The following is a 16,365-nucleotide window of genomic DNA, read 5'->3' on the forward strand; positions in this document are numbered from 1 at the left end:
GAGGAAAAATAAACATGTGCCAGAATAAAAATAAAAGGTACTTAGTCCTTTGTTAATAGATTGGATTTAAAAAGAACGGAAGCACAAGCACGCACTGCTTTTCTATTTGTTGCATTCAAGTATCGCCAAGAAAATGAAACCTGAAATACATTTGGGCCGGAGTAATTGGGAGATTCGTATTCACTTTACGCCGCCAGTTTGGCGTCTCGATATCTGGCTATAAGCCAACACACAAACGGGCACTGTCTGTGCAAAAGGCTTTAAAGAAAATTAAAATCATTACAATATACAGGAATACATCCCAGACATCACAAAGTTCGGACGAGCTGACAATGTTTCATAACATAAATAAAGCTATTTCAACAAAAGCTACAATCAGATTACTTCAGGAATCAAAAATGTTTTCAGTATACTTACAATACTCCTACGAGCAAGTACACGTACAAGAAAAACAAACGAAGTGGCTTGAGTCCGCAGGCGAACTATACCGACCGAGCGGCCGCCGCTTGTCGGTGAGTTTAGTGCCAAATTTAGCGGATAGAGGATATCGCGTGGTCAGCGCAACGAATCCCCACAGCCGTTAATTTCGGTTTTCTAAACCGGAGCCGCTGTTTTCTTGAAATGGCTTCTCAATTATCCTCACGAGGCTGAGTTATCCCCATTCGAGACACACTACTTCTCAGAAAATCTGGTAACGCCGGGAATCGAACCCGAGACCTCAGGATCTGTAACCAGGAACTCCCACCACTAGACCACAGAGGAGGTCGCAAGTAACAAGAGGCTGGAGAAAATTACACAATGAGGAACTTCATAATTTGTACTCTCCACCAAACATTCGCATGATCAAATGAGGGATGGGAAAGTTGGGGTATGTAACAGACATGAAATAGACGAGAAATGCCTACGAAATTTTGACTGAAAAACCTGAAGGAAACAATACCGGAAACACCTAGGAGCAAAGGTAAGGAAAGTTGGCCAAGCACCAAACCATTAAGACGCATAAAGGGGTGAAGGTGTAACTCCATCATTCTTGACTTCGGCATTAGATGGAGGTGAGCGGTCAGCTCCACGTCCCTGCAGCTTTACCCCCGGGAGATAAAGCGCCAGGTGCCAATTGGATGTGGAGGCTGGGTGTGCCCCAGAGCTGGTCTGAACGCTGTGAAGCAAAGGAAAATTTTTGCTCCTGTCGGGAATCGAACCTCGACCGTCCAGCCTCTAGTCTGTCGCTATACCGGCTTTTAGACATAGGAGTTGTTACAATAATGTTAAAATAAATCGTAATGAACAGGGGTGATATGGTGTGAGCCTTATCCATGTGATTTAGAATAGGAGGATATTCCGGTTTTATAAAAGTCGGAGATTTGCTTGACCAGTTTAGCGACTATAAGCTTCTCATGAAGGACTCTGTGAGTTAGAAGCCTGTGACTCTGAATATCTACAAAAAGACAAATCTCAGTAAACATACCGATAACCTATACATAATATGTTTATGTGCGAAGTCTGTAAGATGTTTCCATATTATATCGATAATCGATTCGTGAATTAGATAAAAATAATCGTAATTTTATTAATACTATATTTCCATCCTGTCTCCATCTTTCTGCATGTAATGCTAGTGGGGTGGGACTAAGTCCCTTGTATTGCAGCCACTTCTGGCCTATTGTACCAGCCCCAGATGATAGGTGAGGGTGATTGTGGAGCAGTTGGTGGAATGAAGATTGGCAGGGGGAAACGAAGTACTCGAAGGAAACCTGCCCCAGCGCCACTTTGTCCACCACAAATCCCACTTGACCAGAGACGGGATCGAACCCGGGCCGCCGCGGTGGGAAGCCAGCGACTAGCCCCTTGAGCTATAGCGCAGCTCTTTTCTGTATGTAAGTACAAACCTGGGACCCTAAATGTCTTTTACACGTCCAACGACTGAAAGTTGTCGCCAATACGTGACTTGAAATTTAATTCAAAGATGCCACACATTTGTTCCCGAACCGCTGTGTCCTTCCACGTTCCAGAAATAAAAGGTCATGGAACACGCTTGAAAAAATAAAAGACACCAGTTCCACTGAGGCTACAAACAACCACCACCAGCTTCGAGTATTGCTGGAAATATACCTTCGCCTTCCTCGCGTGTAGGCGGGGTATAATACCTCCACCCTGACCCAACGTATCGTAGAAGGCGGAAAAAAAGGGAATCCCGTGCCTGGGGGTATAACTGAGCCACCCTGTCATTGGAGGACATAAATACAGAGACCTGGTCCTCCAGGTTGGGGGTTGGATGCAAGGCTGACGACCTTGCTGTGTAAAACAACTATTGTAACGAACGTCGTGAAAGCGGGATGGTCTAATTTAATAGACAAATCTGGCAGTCTTCTAAGGAAGGCTAAGGTTCAAAAAGGGCTGTTTTGCCAATGATTATGATAACTTCGCTTACAGTAAGAGAAACATCACAACTTAAAAAAAAAAAGTGATGGGGGGGGGGATTTGTCGCGTTCAAAAATACTGTATCAGTAAAGTTGTTTCTGTGTACCACAACATGTAGACGTATCGCGGGGACTGCAGATATAGATCCATTAAGCAGCAGATGGGAGTGGTTCGCTTGGTTATCTCCCAGATAATGCGCCTATGAGAGCCGGTTTAGACGTGTTTCGAAGAGAAACCCTTCAGCTCTTAATGAGAATATGACTGTACTATGCCGGAAATTCACTTCAAGATTCATGCCGGCTTAATTTATAAATATGAACATATCGATGACAATTAAATCATACATGGAAATCAAATTATGTGCATATAACTCGGACTATTGCATTTTGAATGGATAAATTTAGTATTTGAAGCCAGTTTAACAGATGCAGACATAGAATAGGCCATATCCTGTACTCACTGCATAATGTAATAAGAAACATTACCTCTGTTTCGGTTTAGTTACGGCGAGTATGTGTTCTGCGTGCCTCTTAACTCTTTAAAGATTATATGTACCACCTGTTTAAAAAAAAGTTCATTAAGCCCACGCAGTGTATTTGTGTGTTCCGTATGAGTTTTCCCAATAAACAGCGATTATTTACCTAAACAACACGTCATCCGGTTATCCGTCTGAATATGGAAGAAGTGTGTTCTTGGAGGTTGGAACTGAATCCTCAGACACTGTTTAAAAGAATTTTATGCTCAGAATTATTGAACGCTTAAAAAAATCTTCATTCACTCACACTTTCGCACTGAAGATTTTGCTTTCAATATTTATTCATACACCCACATACACTCAAACTCCAGAATCTTACACAGACGCTTCAGTACACTTTCGTTACTATATCACTCGAGTTTGATATATTATAAACTTACCGGAGACAACCATATCCTCGCGTTATTCCTAAATTGTTGTCATGAATACACTGATCTTAATTTAAAGGCATAAACTTTTATGATATTTCTTAAGTTTTCAGACCATAACTGCGTACGTTTTTGCTTGCCGGCATGCAACGTGCAGCGCTGACAAATGGCCTCCTACTCGCACAGTACAGCTACAGCGACTGACAGATCAGGCTGTCTCCGAGCGCGTGTATTCCTACGGATTGTCGCGGGGTCAGATGCTGCAACCCGCACTGAAACCCTGGGGAGTATGTGGCGCCATTCCGCATAACGCCAGCTAGACATGTTGGTGTTCACGTGCTCCAAACTCATTCACCAATAACAACGAGAGGTGTGGCTCGTGATTTCGACAATTCGGCCTATCGTGAATGTCTACAAGACTAGCAGAGTCTGGAACACGAATTGGAGTAAGCAGCAAGACGGGGAGAACCAAACTTTCTTCTGAACACGTGATCAAGGCGATAATGTCTGCGTAATTATAGGGTCTTGTGCCCTTTCGACACGGTTATGAGAACACCTTGTGAAGATTATCATTTCAAAGAATCATAGGCGCCAGGACATTTTCCGGCTTCAGGTCGGGTTCAGTTTTCCAGATGGGAGCAGCCAGGTTTCCAATGGAGGGGGGGGGGTCAAGCAGAAAATTTGTATACAAACTTACGTTTAAATTGCAAATACTATTTTACTGATCATCCTAGAGTGTACAGGAGAGCAGGACACATTTTAAATACGTTTCATTTTTATTATTACCTAATATTTGGGTCAAGAGTGGGTATCCGTTTCGCTGACCACGAGACACCCTCTATCCGCAAAAGTTGGCACTAACTTCGCCGACAAGCGGCGGTTGCTCGGTCGGTATAGTCCGTTTGCAGATTACAGGCCGCGGAGTTTATTTGAGTCAAAATATGTCTCTTCCGCATTGCGTCCACACCGGCTCTGGGGCCCACCCAGCCTACTATCCAATGGGTGCCGGGGTTTCTTTCCCTCGGAGTAAGGAAGCTGGGACGTGAAGCTGACCACTCAGCTTTCATGTAGTGCCGAGGTCAAGACTGGTGGAGCTTTACCTCCACTACCCCGCATGTCTTCATGGCATAGTGCATAATTAATTACGCACAGGGACAACTTTACGTTACCCAATAGTTGCCATATTAATTTATTTTCTTCAATTTTGACTTTTCTCCAAAAATCCGGGGAGAGTGGAGGATGCCTGTTTTGCCCTACCTGCAGGCGTCTATGCTTTGAACGCGACACCGTGTAGTCTGGTGGTGGCTTACCTTCGTTCCAGAGAAACGTACTCCCTCCATCTTCAGAGTGGAAGAGTAAAGAGACACTTCGGAGGAGCGAACTGCCGCCATCTTCAGGGTAGAAGGGTAGATTATAATAAAATAAACGAAAGCACACAAACAGCATGATTCTTTTTCTTTTCGAACATTCAATCAAGTTACTTTGTACTCTGAAGATGGAAGCAGTATGTTCCTTCGAGACGTCGATAACATATACCAGACAACATGACATCACATCTGAGGAGACCGTAATTTTCATTCGAGAACCCAAAATCTCGCGCAAGACACTTGTATTGTGGCTCTTGTATCCTCGTAGTTGGCAAATTCCTCGTTCAAATCCCTTGTAGGAACTCAGGTGCAGTGGTTATGGCTGTTCCGAATCCTGTCTGCGTCAGTCATTCTCCACAATACAAACAACAAATGGGTTTCGTGGTATTTGTCAGGACTTCGGTCTGATATGTGATCACGAAAATTTTGGTTTGTGTATGCTTTAGACAGTGGTCCTTGGATTGTGACCTGACCCCATCGTTAAGGTAGATTAAGCACTGGTTAAGTGGCACCGTCTAACTTTGTAATCTGATGGAACTAAAGTACAAAGTAAGGTAAATATGGGGCCACGCCATAGCTCAAGTGGTTAGTCGCTGGCTTCCCACCGCGGCGGCCCGGGTTCGATCCCGAGTCTGGTCAAGTGGGATTTGTGGTGGACAAAGTGGCGCTGGAGCAGGTTTTCTCCGAGTACTTCGGTTTTCCCATGCCAATCTTCATTCCACCAATTGCTCCACAATCACCCTCACATATCATCTGGGGCTGGTAAAATAGGCCAGAAGTGGCCGCAGTGCAAAGGACTTAGTCTCACCCCACTAGTAACAAAAAAAAGGTAAATTTGTCATTGTGCTCAACTAATTAAGCACTACACCATGAAGACATATGGGGGAGTGGATATATAGTTTAATGTATTCTTGACTTCGGGACTAGCTGCAGACGAGTGGTCAGCTTCACGCATTGGCCGATTTACTCCCGGGGATAGAGCCCCCGTTAGCCTTTGAATAAAAGGCTAGGTGGCCCGAGAACCGGTCTGAAAGTGAAGAGGAGATAAATCTTGCCCTTACTGGGACTCGAATTCCGACTCCTCGGCCGTGGTACTGGCCTCACTAAAAGCATTGCCTGAAAGCAAAGCGGGTCTGGTGCTTTTTCAAACTCCATTATTTTCCTGCTTGATGAAAACGTATATTTTTCCATCAGTTTTACTTACAATTTTGACCATGCAAGTATTTGACCCTCGTTAACTCAGAATAGTGAAAGGTAGGGGCCGAATGCACAGGAAGAAATTTCCGGCACTGTCAGGTCAGCGCGTCCACACCGGATGAGCAGCCTGCTAGCCTTCTGTCCCGGACGTGAAGCGTCCTGAGTGTCAAGTTCATCATTAACCTCAATATAAAGTTTGGTTTTAAAATGAGTGGAGCCTTTCTTACATACGCTGCTAGAGGGCTGTACTTACGGGCAGGGACAATTTTGTACACGCGTATGTTTGAAAGAGAGAGAGAGAAAAAAAAACAGAATTCGCAGTTTGCGAACATTTTTTAAACAAATGACACACTTCAAAGGTATCCGACGCCATCTCGAGCAATCGTCAGTCACACAATTTAATAGCACGAGCGACAGTTTCGTACTGAGAGGTTTATTTATACTGTAATTACGCTCGTCCTAAAAAAGGTGGGATTCCAAGATGGAGTCGTCACGTTGTAGGCTATACTTATGAGCAGGCTTGAGTAAAAGAAGTAAAATATTGAGAGCAAAGAGAATATTCAATTTTAGAATCTTAAGAAAGTGGAGGATAGGTACACAAAGACTGCTTTAGTTTTATGTAGGCAAATGTGGTCATAACCAGGTTCTGAGCTAAGATGACCCACCACCTGAAGTTAATGTGTACTTGGGATTAGAATGATAAAACACGGTTCTCGGAAGTACTTGCTTTCTTACGTAAAAGGCGTATGCAAATATTGGAAGGGATGTAATGCCACAAGCATCAGATAGCCTAAAATTCCAATGTGATGAACTGGGTAAGTCAGCATTCAACTCTGGAATTTCAAATAAGGAAAATCTCTATTTGTTTAGATGAATTCTGAAATGAAATATAATGAACCTTTGAGATACACATATCGCTAGGCAGCTCGCCATAAACAACTTTTAGCACAGAACCTTCCTTGATAAGCTGGCAGTTACATAAACCGTCAAGACATTTCCTGATTATAGAAAACCCCAAGTTTTATTGCCACGTTTACAAAGACCTATCATTGTCTCTTAATCTGATCCAGTTTAACCCAGTCCGTATATTCATATCGCAGGTTGAGGACTCAGATGAAATTACACAATGTCACATATTTCAACATAAATCAAATGTTTTTTGAAAACGCTTCGCCCTTTCATCACCTTCACTCTCCGTAACTCAAAGAATATTTATACAAATTTAGTATACCTATTCGTAACCTCTACGCTTTTCTTTTCGTGGTTACCTACAATGATTTAACAATTTTCATCACCAGATCAGACTATTTTCTGCGCTTCCCATCCTATGATCTGCGAATTTTCAGAGAAAATTATAACTTTAAGAGGTCCAGTGTTATAGGCCTATGAAATTTCAGAATCCTCAGCTTAATGGCCCTAGTATTTATCACAAATTTTGAAAGTTCTAATGACCAGAAGTGTATCAAATTAATGAGAATATGACCGTATGAATGTGGCGGTCTGATTTACTCGAAGGTGATAACTTACATTCTGATGTTAACGAAAATATGCAGACTACTTCTACTGTCACTGAAGAGATACGAGTACATTCACACATCATGCATTGTTCATCCATTTCATGCAGACCTGCCAAATTAAAAACTTGGTTTCGTGTCCAGCAAATGTTTAAACACAATCCCGTTTAAAACTGTGGCTTCTTGTTTGTGTAACGGTGTAGCCCGGTGGGGTTTATCGACGTTTCTACAAGACCTAATTTAATCCCTATAATTTTGACAATCTATGTCAAAATATTCATTCACCATAGTACAAATATTATGTTTCTGGACATTATCCATCGCCTTGTTTTTATCTAAAAACCGTCCTGTTTATTTTTCGAAACACGACGTTTCGGACACTGGATTCTGTCTCCTTCAGGTGAAACCTACTCAGTTGGGCCCAGTCGATAGAACTAGTCCCAATCTCCGGAAGCAAACTTTTAATTCTTACTCATCAACATAATTCTGAAAATAAATATCTGTTTTTTTCTAAGGAGTAATCTATATAAAAAAATCAGTTCAGTTTCCAGTCAGTCAACGTCAACTTTCGAAACGTCAGCTTCTCCCTCGAAATTAAGTACAGGTTCAGTGCAATGATTATAAAAATTTAAAATTTCCCTTACGTTGTAAGTATAAAGGTATTAAGAAAGCAGTCTTCTGGGATTTGGCACCGTGTATATGTGGTGTTAACCGACGTTTCGGAGGAACGTATCGCCTCCATCTTCAGGGTAGAAAGAAAAATATAAGAAATCCGCAAGCGAAGAGACCGTGAGAACCGGTTTTACCGGATTTTCTTGTCGTCGAATTCAATTTAAGACACCTTTCGCTGTCTCCCGAGCTTCTCTCTAAAGTTGTTGGCCTTAAAACAAAACATACAACATCTCCACGCGAAGTTACAGCAAACTGGTCTATCAAATGTTCCTCTCAGCCTGAACTTATAAGATAAATGTGAAGCAGTTAGTCTATAATAGACTCTGGCTTCGTTTCAACGTCGCGGACAGACGTTACTTAACTGAACAATTTGGCTACTTGTCAATTACTATCAGAAAGTTCACACATCTCAGCATAACAGCCAGAAAATGGCGCTGAAATAGCATTTAAAGTCTGAAGCTTCGTAAAGCAATGAAATTCAAATACAAAGGAACTCATTCACAAGCCTCGTCGGTCACTATTATTAACTTATAAAGTGTCATTAAAATTTAACCCCTTGATGTAAGAAATTACATGGTTTCTGTGGTTCCTTAAATAAATTTTCGTTTAATTAACCTAACATAATCTTCATTGCCTTCTGAAGCTTTTCATTGACTGACCTAACCGTAGTACCAGCGAGGTCTTAACAATTTTGCCGTCTGAGTACTGAACTTCCGCGAGTGATGCTCACGGACGAGGACCTGTAAGTGCATCGAACGTACTACAAAGGTCGCATCTGAAATATTTTAAATGAGCACACACATATACAGGCTGGTTTTCCACTGCCTTCAGCTCAATAATTTTCCAATTTTTCCTTGGTCTATCTTGAAGAATCAGGGTCCCCGGCCTGTCCCCATTACGAAATAATTCTGAAATTGTGAGTCTCCTATACAGTTGTTAGTACTCCATGGACGGGGGATCAGCCCGTTGAAAGGCCGCTACTTACACAGGACAATACAGACACAGAATAAATGCAGACAGATATCCATGCTTCGAGTAGGATTCGAACCCACCATCCCAGTTTTTAAGCGGGGGAAGACATTTCGTGCCTTACACCGGCCGACCACTTAGATCGGGTGTGAGCTTTATTATTATATACAAGGCCAGTGGTTTTCATACTTTGATTAGTCCTTGGTGTAAGGCGAAATATTTAAGGTTAATCTCTCAAGTCAATATTATCTTTTTTTTAAATGAAAACAAAGACATGGGAAATTTCTTTCAGAAATAAGTGTAGGAGCAGCAGAACCTGGTAAAAGGGAGAGTTAACAAATTCACCACGGACCGTGCTGTGTCATCAAGAAGGCACAGAGAAGTGAAAAACTGCTGTTCTGTTGCGTCATTAGGCCTTCTTATGATATAAACTTTCCGTGTTTCATTTCTTGCTATTATCTCGCGCTAAAATTTGCGCTAATGGCGCCATCCCTGGAAATGTCCTGGAGATAAAGGATTTCTGTTGAGAACGGAAGCGCAGAAGGCCTCAGATACGTACTCCTTCTGTTTCTTACCCACACGGTGGACAGCGTCAAGAGCAATAATCTCGTAGGCTTAAAATAGCCCATTACCATAAATCCATGGTTTCCATGTTTCCATGTTGATGGGGGGGGTCAAGGTATAGACGGGGTCAGTGGCTCTAAAGAAACACTTCCCATGGCTGCATTTAAAAGTTAAAAATCTGCTCTGTGGTTACTTCAAATACACAACTTTTTACGTGCAAAACAAACCTTGTAAAGAAGATTGTTATTAATAGAATTTCAGTAAGGCTTGGCGGTCTAAGGCACGAACTGTCTTCGTTCGCTTGGACGCTGGGATCGTGGGTTCAAATCCTACTCAAGGCATGGATGTTTGGTGTGCATATGCGTTTATCCTGTGTTTATCCGCCTTGCGGCGGACTCATCACTCGCCCTAGGAGGCCTACCGCTGCGAAAAAGGATTACGGAACTGAATAAGAGGCCAGGGCCCTGAATGGACTGTAAGAACAATTGTAAAAAATAAAAAAGTGAGGTGTGAGGAATATACATATAATTATCTTAAGAACAGTGCTGTCTTAGGTGGTGTAACGCCGTGTAATCCGATAGAAGTTCGCCGATGGTTCAGAGGAGCGCATGTTTTCATCGTCATGGCTGAAGAGTAAGGGCGGCCGCACACCAACTGAGTCAAGACAAGCATCAAGACATGAGACAAAAGACGCAGTCTTTCTTCATTCGTGATTCGTCAGCATGAAGCTGACGTCAGCATCATGACTCAGACCGGTGTGCGGCGGTTTACATATTCTCACTCGTTTCAAGTGTGCTCCTTTCTTTGCGTCATGTCGCAGACATCGTGTCTTGACTGATACATGTCTCGACGCATGCCGGTGTGCGGGCTACCTAAACCAAGCAGGAAAGCAGCAAGAATCAGACTGCAAGTAGAGTCGACCGCAGAGACTGCACTTTCCCCTGAGAAGTTGGACTACACGGCATCACATCCCAGAGGCCACTGCTGTTCATAGTCTCCACTGTGAGAACATCAGATCAAGCACGAATCCTTTCATTTACGGCTATTCACTAAATGGGGACATGCCCACAGCTACCCGGGGGAGATTTCAGCCCCTCATTTCTTTCTGCGTTTGTTTTAAAGAAATTAATTGAATATTTGCGGCCTCGTACCCCAGACCCATATCAGCATAAAAATACCGAACAAATTTTAGATTCTAAAAGGAAAGAATGTGGCGCCGTGAAGATCTTGAGTGATCCGACGTTTCGGAGGAACGTATCGCCTCCATCTTTAGGGTGGAAAAATCCGCGAACGAGGAACCATCATGAGCAGGTGGCTGCAGACTGCAGTCGTTGAGCTGGGGCCCCCAAGTCGAGTTAAAGGTAATACAAGGGTTGAAACTTTAATAGTGGCAACTATTTATTTACAACTGATATAAAATAAATGCATGTTTCGGAGTATTGTGTACACCCCGTTGCCAGCGATGTGGAAGCCGTAGGATACCTTTAGTAGCGCCTGTTGTGTTGATAGTTAGAATGGAGCGGTCGTCTGCCCGAAGAATCTCTGGAACAGTTCTGAAGCGAACGCCACGAAGTGGTTCCTTCATCTTAGGAATCAAGTCGAAGGCACAAGGGCTTAAGTCCGGGGAGTGTGGTGGATGGTACAGCACTTCCCACCCCATCGATCGAACAAATCAGCCACAGCTTGCCATTTCTGTATTTCCGTCAAATCATGCGGAACGCATTGTGTGATGCAATTTTTCTCATGCCCAGGCGTTCCTTCAGAATGTGAAGCACAGTTGTATGCTCTAATCCTGTCTCTCGGGCCAGCTCACAAATCGTATGGCGTCGATCACTCTCCAGTAACGCGGAAACAGCATACACTTCTTCTTCACTGACACTAGGACGACCTGGCCGACGCATGTCTGCCACATTTTAGCGTCCCTCGTTGAAGGCTTTTACCACCTTGCCACTGTTCTGTAAGGCAATGCAGATTCCCCGCAAGCCTCTTGAAGACCTTGATGACACTGTCGTGCTGTACGGCCTCTGGCACATTCAATCTTTATCCAGCTCCGTTGTTCCTGTTTCGTAAACATTGTGACAACACTTCATTAGACCGCCAGCTAACACGATGCTCTGTTCTTCTCGTCACTGCGCATTTGCGTGATGTGGGAGGGAGAGTCCATTTGCTCTGAGCTAAAGCAGGTATGTAACCAACGTGTGGTATAAGCGACATTATTTGGTTCCGTTGCATGGCGTCTCTACAGCAGTGTTACCACTATTATAGGTCCAACCCTCGTATGTTTGAGTAAGTCTGTATATTCTTTATTTTAAAGGAACAGCAGTGAACTAATTAGTCGCGGACAGTTTCAGTATAATTCTCGTATGACTAAACTAAGATTTGTGTCACTTATTGCGCAATGTAAGTGCACTTCCACTTAATGTCAATGGACGCACTACAGCGCGATGAGGAAGAAATATTTAGAAGTTGACAGCCTTCACTAGGTCACGCCCCACGCAGGGCACCTACGCGAACTTTTTGTTCATATGACCACGCCAAGTCTCTCTGCTCTCAAACGCACTGATTAACTTGACGCAGCGTAACCTGCAGGTACAATGAAAAATTAATAAGATCTAAAAGTTTGTGACGAAGGTACATTAATACAAATACAGTATTATGTTTCTGGGCATTATCCATCGTCCTGTTTTTGCATAAAACACCGTCCCGTTTACATTTCAAAACACAACGTTTCGGAGACTGGATTATGTCTCTGTCTTCAGATAAAACCTACTCGTTTGGTCCCAGTCGCTAGATTTAGTCCATATCTCCGGAAGATGGAGACAGAATCCAGTCTCCGAAATTTTGTGTTTTTAAATAAAAACAAGACGGAGTAATGATCAGGAATGTAATATTTGTACAATGAACACTATTTGGGAGCTTACTCGTACATTATAAATAACATGAGGATCGGGCAAAAGAGCTCTTCGCGGTGAAATATTAAACGTATGTTCGGTTTACACACGATGTTAATCAGCTGGTTCAGTGTGATATAATTCGCTTTCTGGTAGTTCTACGGTGCTGTTAGTATCTAGATTATGTAGCAGTGAATGGCAGGGAGAAGGGTGAATGATGAATGATGAACTGAGAGGGTTTTGAAAGGAAGGGTGGTGGCGAAATCGAGGTGCTATCCCAGAATTTGCTTCAAGGGACTAAGGGAAATCCACGAAGGACTTCAATCATGACAAACGGTGTCCCGGCCGAAATTCGACGAGAGCATCTCACAAGATGATCACCGCTAAGCCAACCAGTTCAATATAAATAGGACGGATGTCAGCTAGACGACAGGCCTACCGCCGGAGGTTAATCAGTGTTTTCACTGGCCCACACTTCACTGTGGATATCTCGAAATAACAGCGTTCTTTGAAAATAAGAAGCACGGGTACCCATTCTTCTTCTAGGAATAAAAATTGGACTCTTAGTGTAACAAATGTATAGTTCTCCCTGTGCTTAATTAATTAAGCACTACGTCATCAAGGCGTATGGAGAAGTGGATGTATAGATCCAATTTTTTTTTTTGACCTCGGCACTAGTTGGAAGTGAAGGGCCAGATTCGCCAATGGGATAGAATATTAGACAAAGTAATTCAAATCTTGAATTTCGAAAACGTATTAATTTCTTATATTAATCCATGTCATAACTTATCGTAATGTCAATCAAATTTTAGTTATTTTCTAACAGATGGAAACATTCAAGGGACTAGGCCACACGAGCGCACAAAATGCGTCCGTTGTAACGAATGTCGTGACGTCCGTTGTAGAAATAAACAAGAGAGGCGAATGTTACGCTTTCTTCTGGCTCCATTGCAGACAAAAATCTACGCACCGCATTCTGCAACTGTGTGGTGTCCTCAGCAACGTCGTTATAAAGTACGTTCGTTACAACGGACGCATTTTATGCTCTCGTGTGGCTCCAGCCTAAGCTCAAACTGTGTTAACCTTTCTTACTGTTATCCAATATATATGCTAATTCCCAACAGAGTTTACTAATATCCATAGTTGTATTAGTCACAGTCATATGAGTGTGCACTCATTTTCATACGCCTTTCAGCCACAATCACACATTTACGTGGCTGTGGCTATTAGGCCTATTAAAACGAATACTCTTTGTTAGAAATGAACATTTTGTGCGATATATTTCAGATGATATTGTCGTAGTTTTAAAATATAAGCTGGCTACTTTAAAACAAAATACCACTTTACATCCAGACTAACCAAAGCAACACAGCGTGCTAATTTAATACAGTTTTCCTGTCGTACACACGTCCTGTTAGCGACAGTCAGACGCTAAATGCTCCTGGCAGTTTTATGTTAAATTGTTAGTTGCACCTGTTGCGGTCTCAAGACCTGGCAAGCTTGTATAGACCTGTAAACACATCAGTATATAACCCTGCCATTGTTATTGCACAGTACGTGCCTATTGCACAATGCAGGCTCGAGTTGTATCCTGCGGTATGAATTCTATGACATACGGTTTACATATTTGAAATGGTTGTAATAAGTTTTGTTAAATTGGAGATATTGGCAGCAAGGAAAGTAGGAACGTGCGAAGCAAGTATGTTGCCACCACCACCAACATCATCATCATAATCATCAACATCGTAGTAGTCGTCTCGTTGTAGGGGGGAATTGTGGGGTTCCTCTCATTCTGAAGTTCAAATTAGAATCTGTCTTCCCATCTTTTGCATCTGTTATACAGCATATATGCTTGCATTCTTTCTTTGCAGGTGGTAGCATAATTTCATCTGATACTGAGATATTTTGTCTGAGATATTAAATAGGCTCATATTTCCATTTTCCCCCTACAGTTTGCTTCCTAATACGATATTTTCTTTTATAATCTGCGAGTAATCATCAAAAACAAACAGCAACATATTGCTGAAGGGTTAATTTTGCCCGCTNAAGATATTTTGTCTGAGATATTAAATAGGCTCATATTTCCATTTTCTCCCTACAGTTCGCTTCCTAATACGATATTTTCTTTTATAATCTGCTAGTATATCATCAAAAACAAACAGCAACATATTGCTGAAGGGTTAATTTTGCCCGCTGCTATGCAGCGAATCTCATGTTGCTGCGGGAATACGTGTCTGCCTCAAACAATTCGTTTGTAAAGGTGGAAACCCCATTGTTTGACTTCCATCTCCGAGGCAACGATTTCCTAGGCATCGCTGCCTAGGTATTGCTAGCTGTTGACTAGCGATTGACGTCTTATAGTCCGGCTTTCAGGCAGCACGTCACAATATGTCTTTCTACGACAAAATTCTATATGGCTACATACAATTACTGACAGCTCAGTTATGAATTCCTTCGGTATACTGTTCCATTTCTTCTTCTTCTTTTGAAAGAATAGGCTCTCAGGCCCTTCCCATTTCAGAGTCAATCTGAAACGATCGGTCTTACAGACGGACGGGGGATCGGCCCGTCGCAAGGTTGCTACCTGAGCAGGACAACATAAACACAGACACATTCATTCCTCTCGTGGGATTCGAATCCACGATCCCACTGCTTGAGTGGGAGAAGGCATATCGTGTCTTAGACCGCGCGGTCGCTCTGATCGGCATCGTTCATATTGGGTATATAAATTGGGCAGGAGTTGGAAAGATACTGTAGCGAGTTGAACCATTACTGGGCAACGACCTTGAAACAAACAACGAAACAACCTTCGCTGCTAAGTAACATATTCTTACTAAGCAAGTATGCGCAGTCGTTACTAAGTAACGCCTTCGCAAACAAACACTTTCCCACGGAAACGGTTGGAGTACGACAATGTACGGTGTTTTCTACGCGGTCCATGCTGAGATGTTATAATGGAGACGAGTTTAGAGGTTAGTCAGTTGTAACAGAGTCAGTTGTGAGAGAGTTGTAAAGGATTCTGTGAAGAGAAGACTTGGTCGGTGCAGTTAAAGAATTCCCTCTTTTAGAAGCCGTTACCAGGGAACGACTGGTGACGCCATAGTAGACTGAAAAGACTTCGCATGTACTGTAGTGCTTTGTAAAATGTAGAGACCAGGGATGGCGCTATAATTAATTGTATTCACGAGTCGCGTGTTAAAGTGGTCAATAAATCTAATCTCCAATACAAAACCCCGTCTAGAGTCACCCATAATCTTGAAAATATTATTTGTGATTTCAAGTAAGAATTCGTGAAATTGCTTTTGCTTTAAAATTCCAGTTATGCAAAGCGGTTTCTAATAAATCTGATTTAACGTTATGAATAACAGACTGCTAATTAATCTAAACTTGAAAAATGTTTTTTCAGAGGCTCGCTCTGTCACAAGGCCAAATTCTTTGAAACTTTGAACAATCTATTGTCACTCGTAAGAAGATCTCGGAGAATATCAGCATGGGGCAGATTTGCATGCAGGACAGGGAATATTAAACATAGGTTATAATCAAATTTATAGTTTGTAAGATTTTAAGTTTTCACGGCGGTGACTATGAAGAAAGCCGTCTTCTGGAATGTGGCACCATGTAGAAATTGTGTTAACCGACATTTCGGAGGAACGTATCGTCTCCATCTTCAGGGTAAAAGACAAGAAGAAATCCGCGAGCGAACCAGCAGAGCAGATGCTACAGACTGAAGTCATGGAAGCCTCTCATCTGTTCCCTCAAGTAACATCCGAAATATAGCAGATCCTATAGGCCACTCAGGTCCATCGCAGCCCCTGAGCTACAGGGTTAATGCCCTCCATTTAACTTTCTCTCTCCCTAACACCTACTCTG

The 16,365-nt window shown here is 42.5% G+C and overlaps 1 protein-coding gene across 3 annotated transcripts in view; it reads right to left on the bottom strand.

Moving 5' to 3' along the window:
• Window positions 1–3,591, bottom strand: part of LOC111861990 (protein phosphatase 1 regulatory subunit 3B) — a 40,563-nt gene extending 36,972 nt beyond the window's left edge. For 2 of the 3 annotated variants that reach the window (XM_023847003.2, XM_023847000.2), the window contains exon 1: window positions 3,334–3,591. The gene's annotated coding sequence lies outside the window, so the exon portion shown is untranslated. Of the gene's footprint in view, window positions 1–3,059; window positions 3,139–3,333 lie in introns of all 3 variants that reach the window. The other variant, XM_023847001.2, reaches the window with a different exon arrangement.
• Between the last annotated feature and the right edge of the window lie 12,774 nt (window positions 3,592–16,365).

This window comes from Cryptotermes secundus, unplaced genomic scaffold, assembly GCF_002891405.2.
Source record: "Cryptotermes secundus unplaced genomic scaffold, Csec_1.0 scaffold181, whole genome shotgun sequence".
NCBI lineage: Eukaryota > Metazoa > Arthropoda > Insecta > Blattodea > Kalotermitidae > Cryptotermes > Cryptotermes secundus.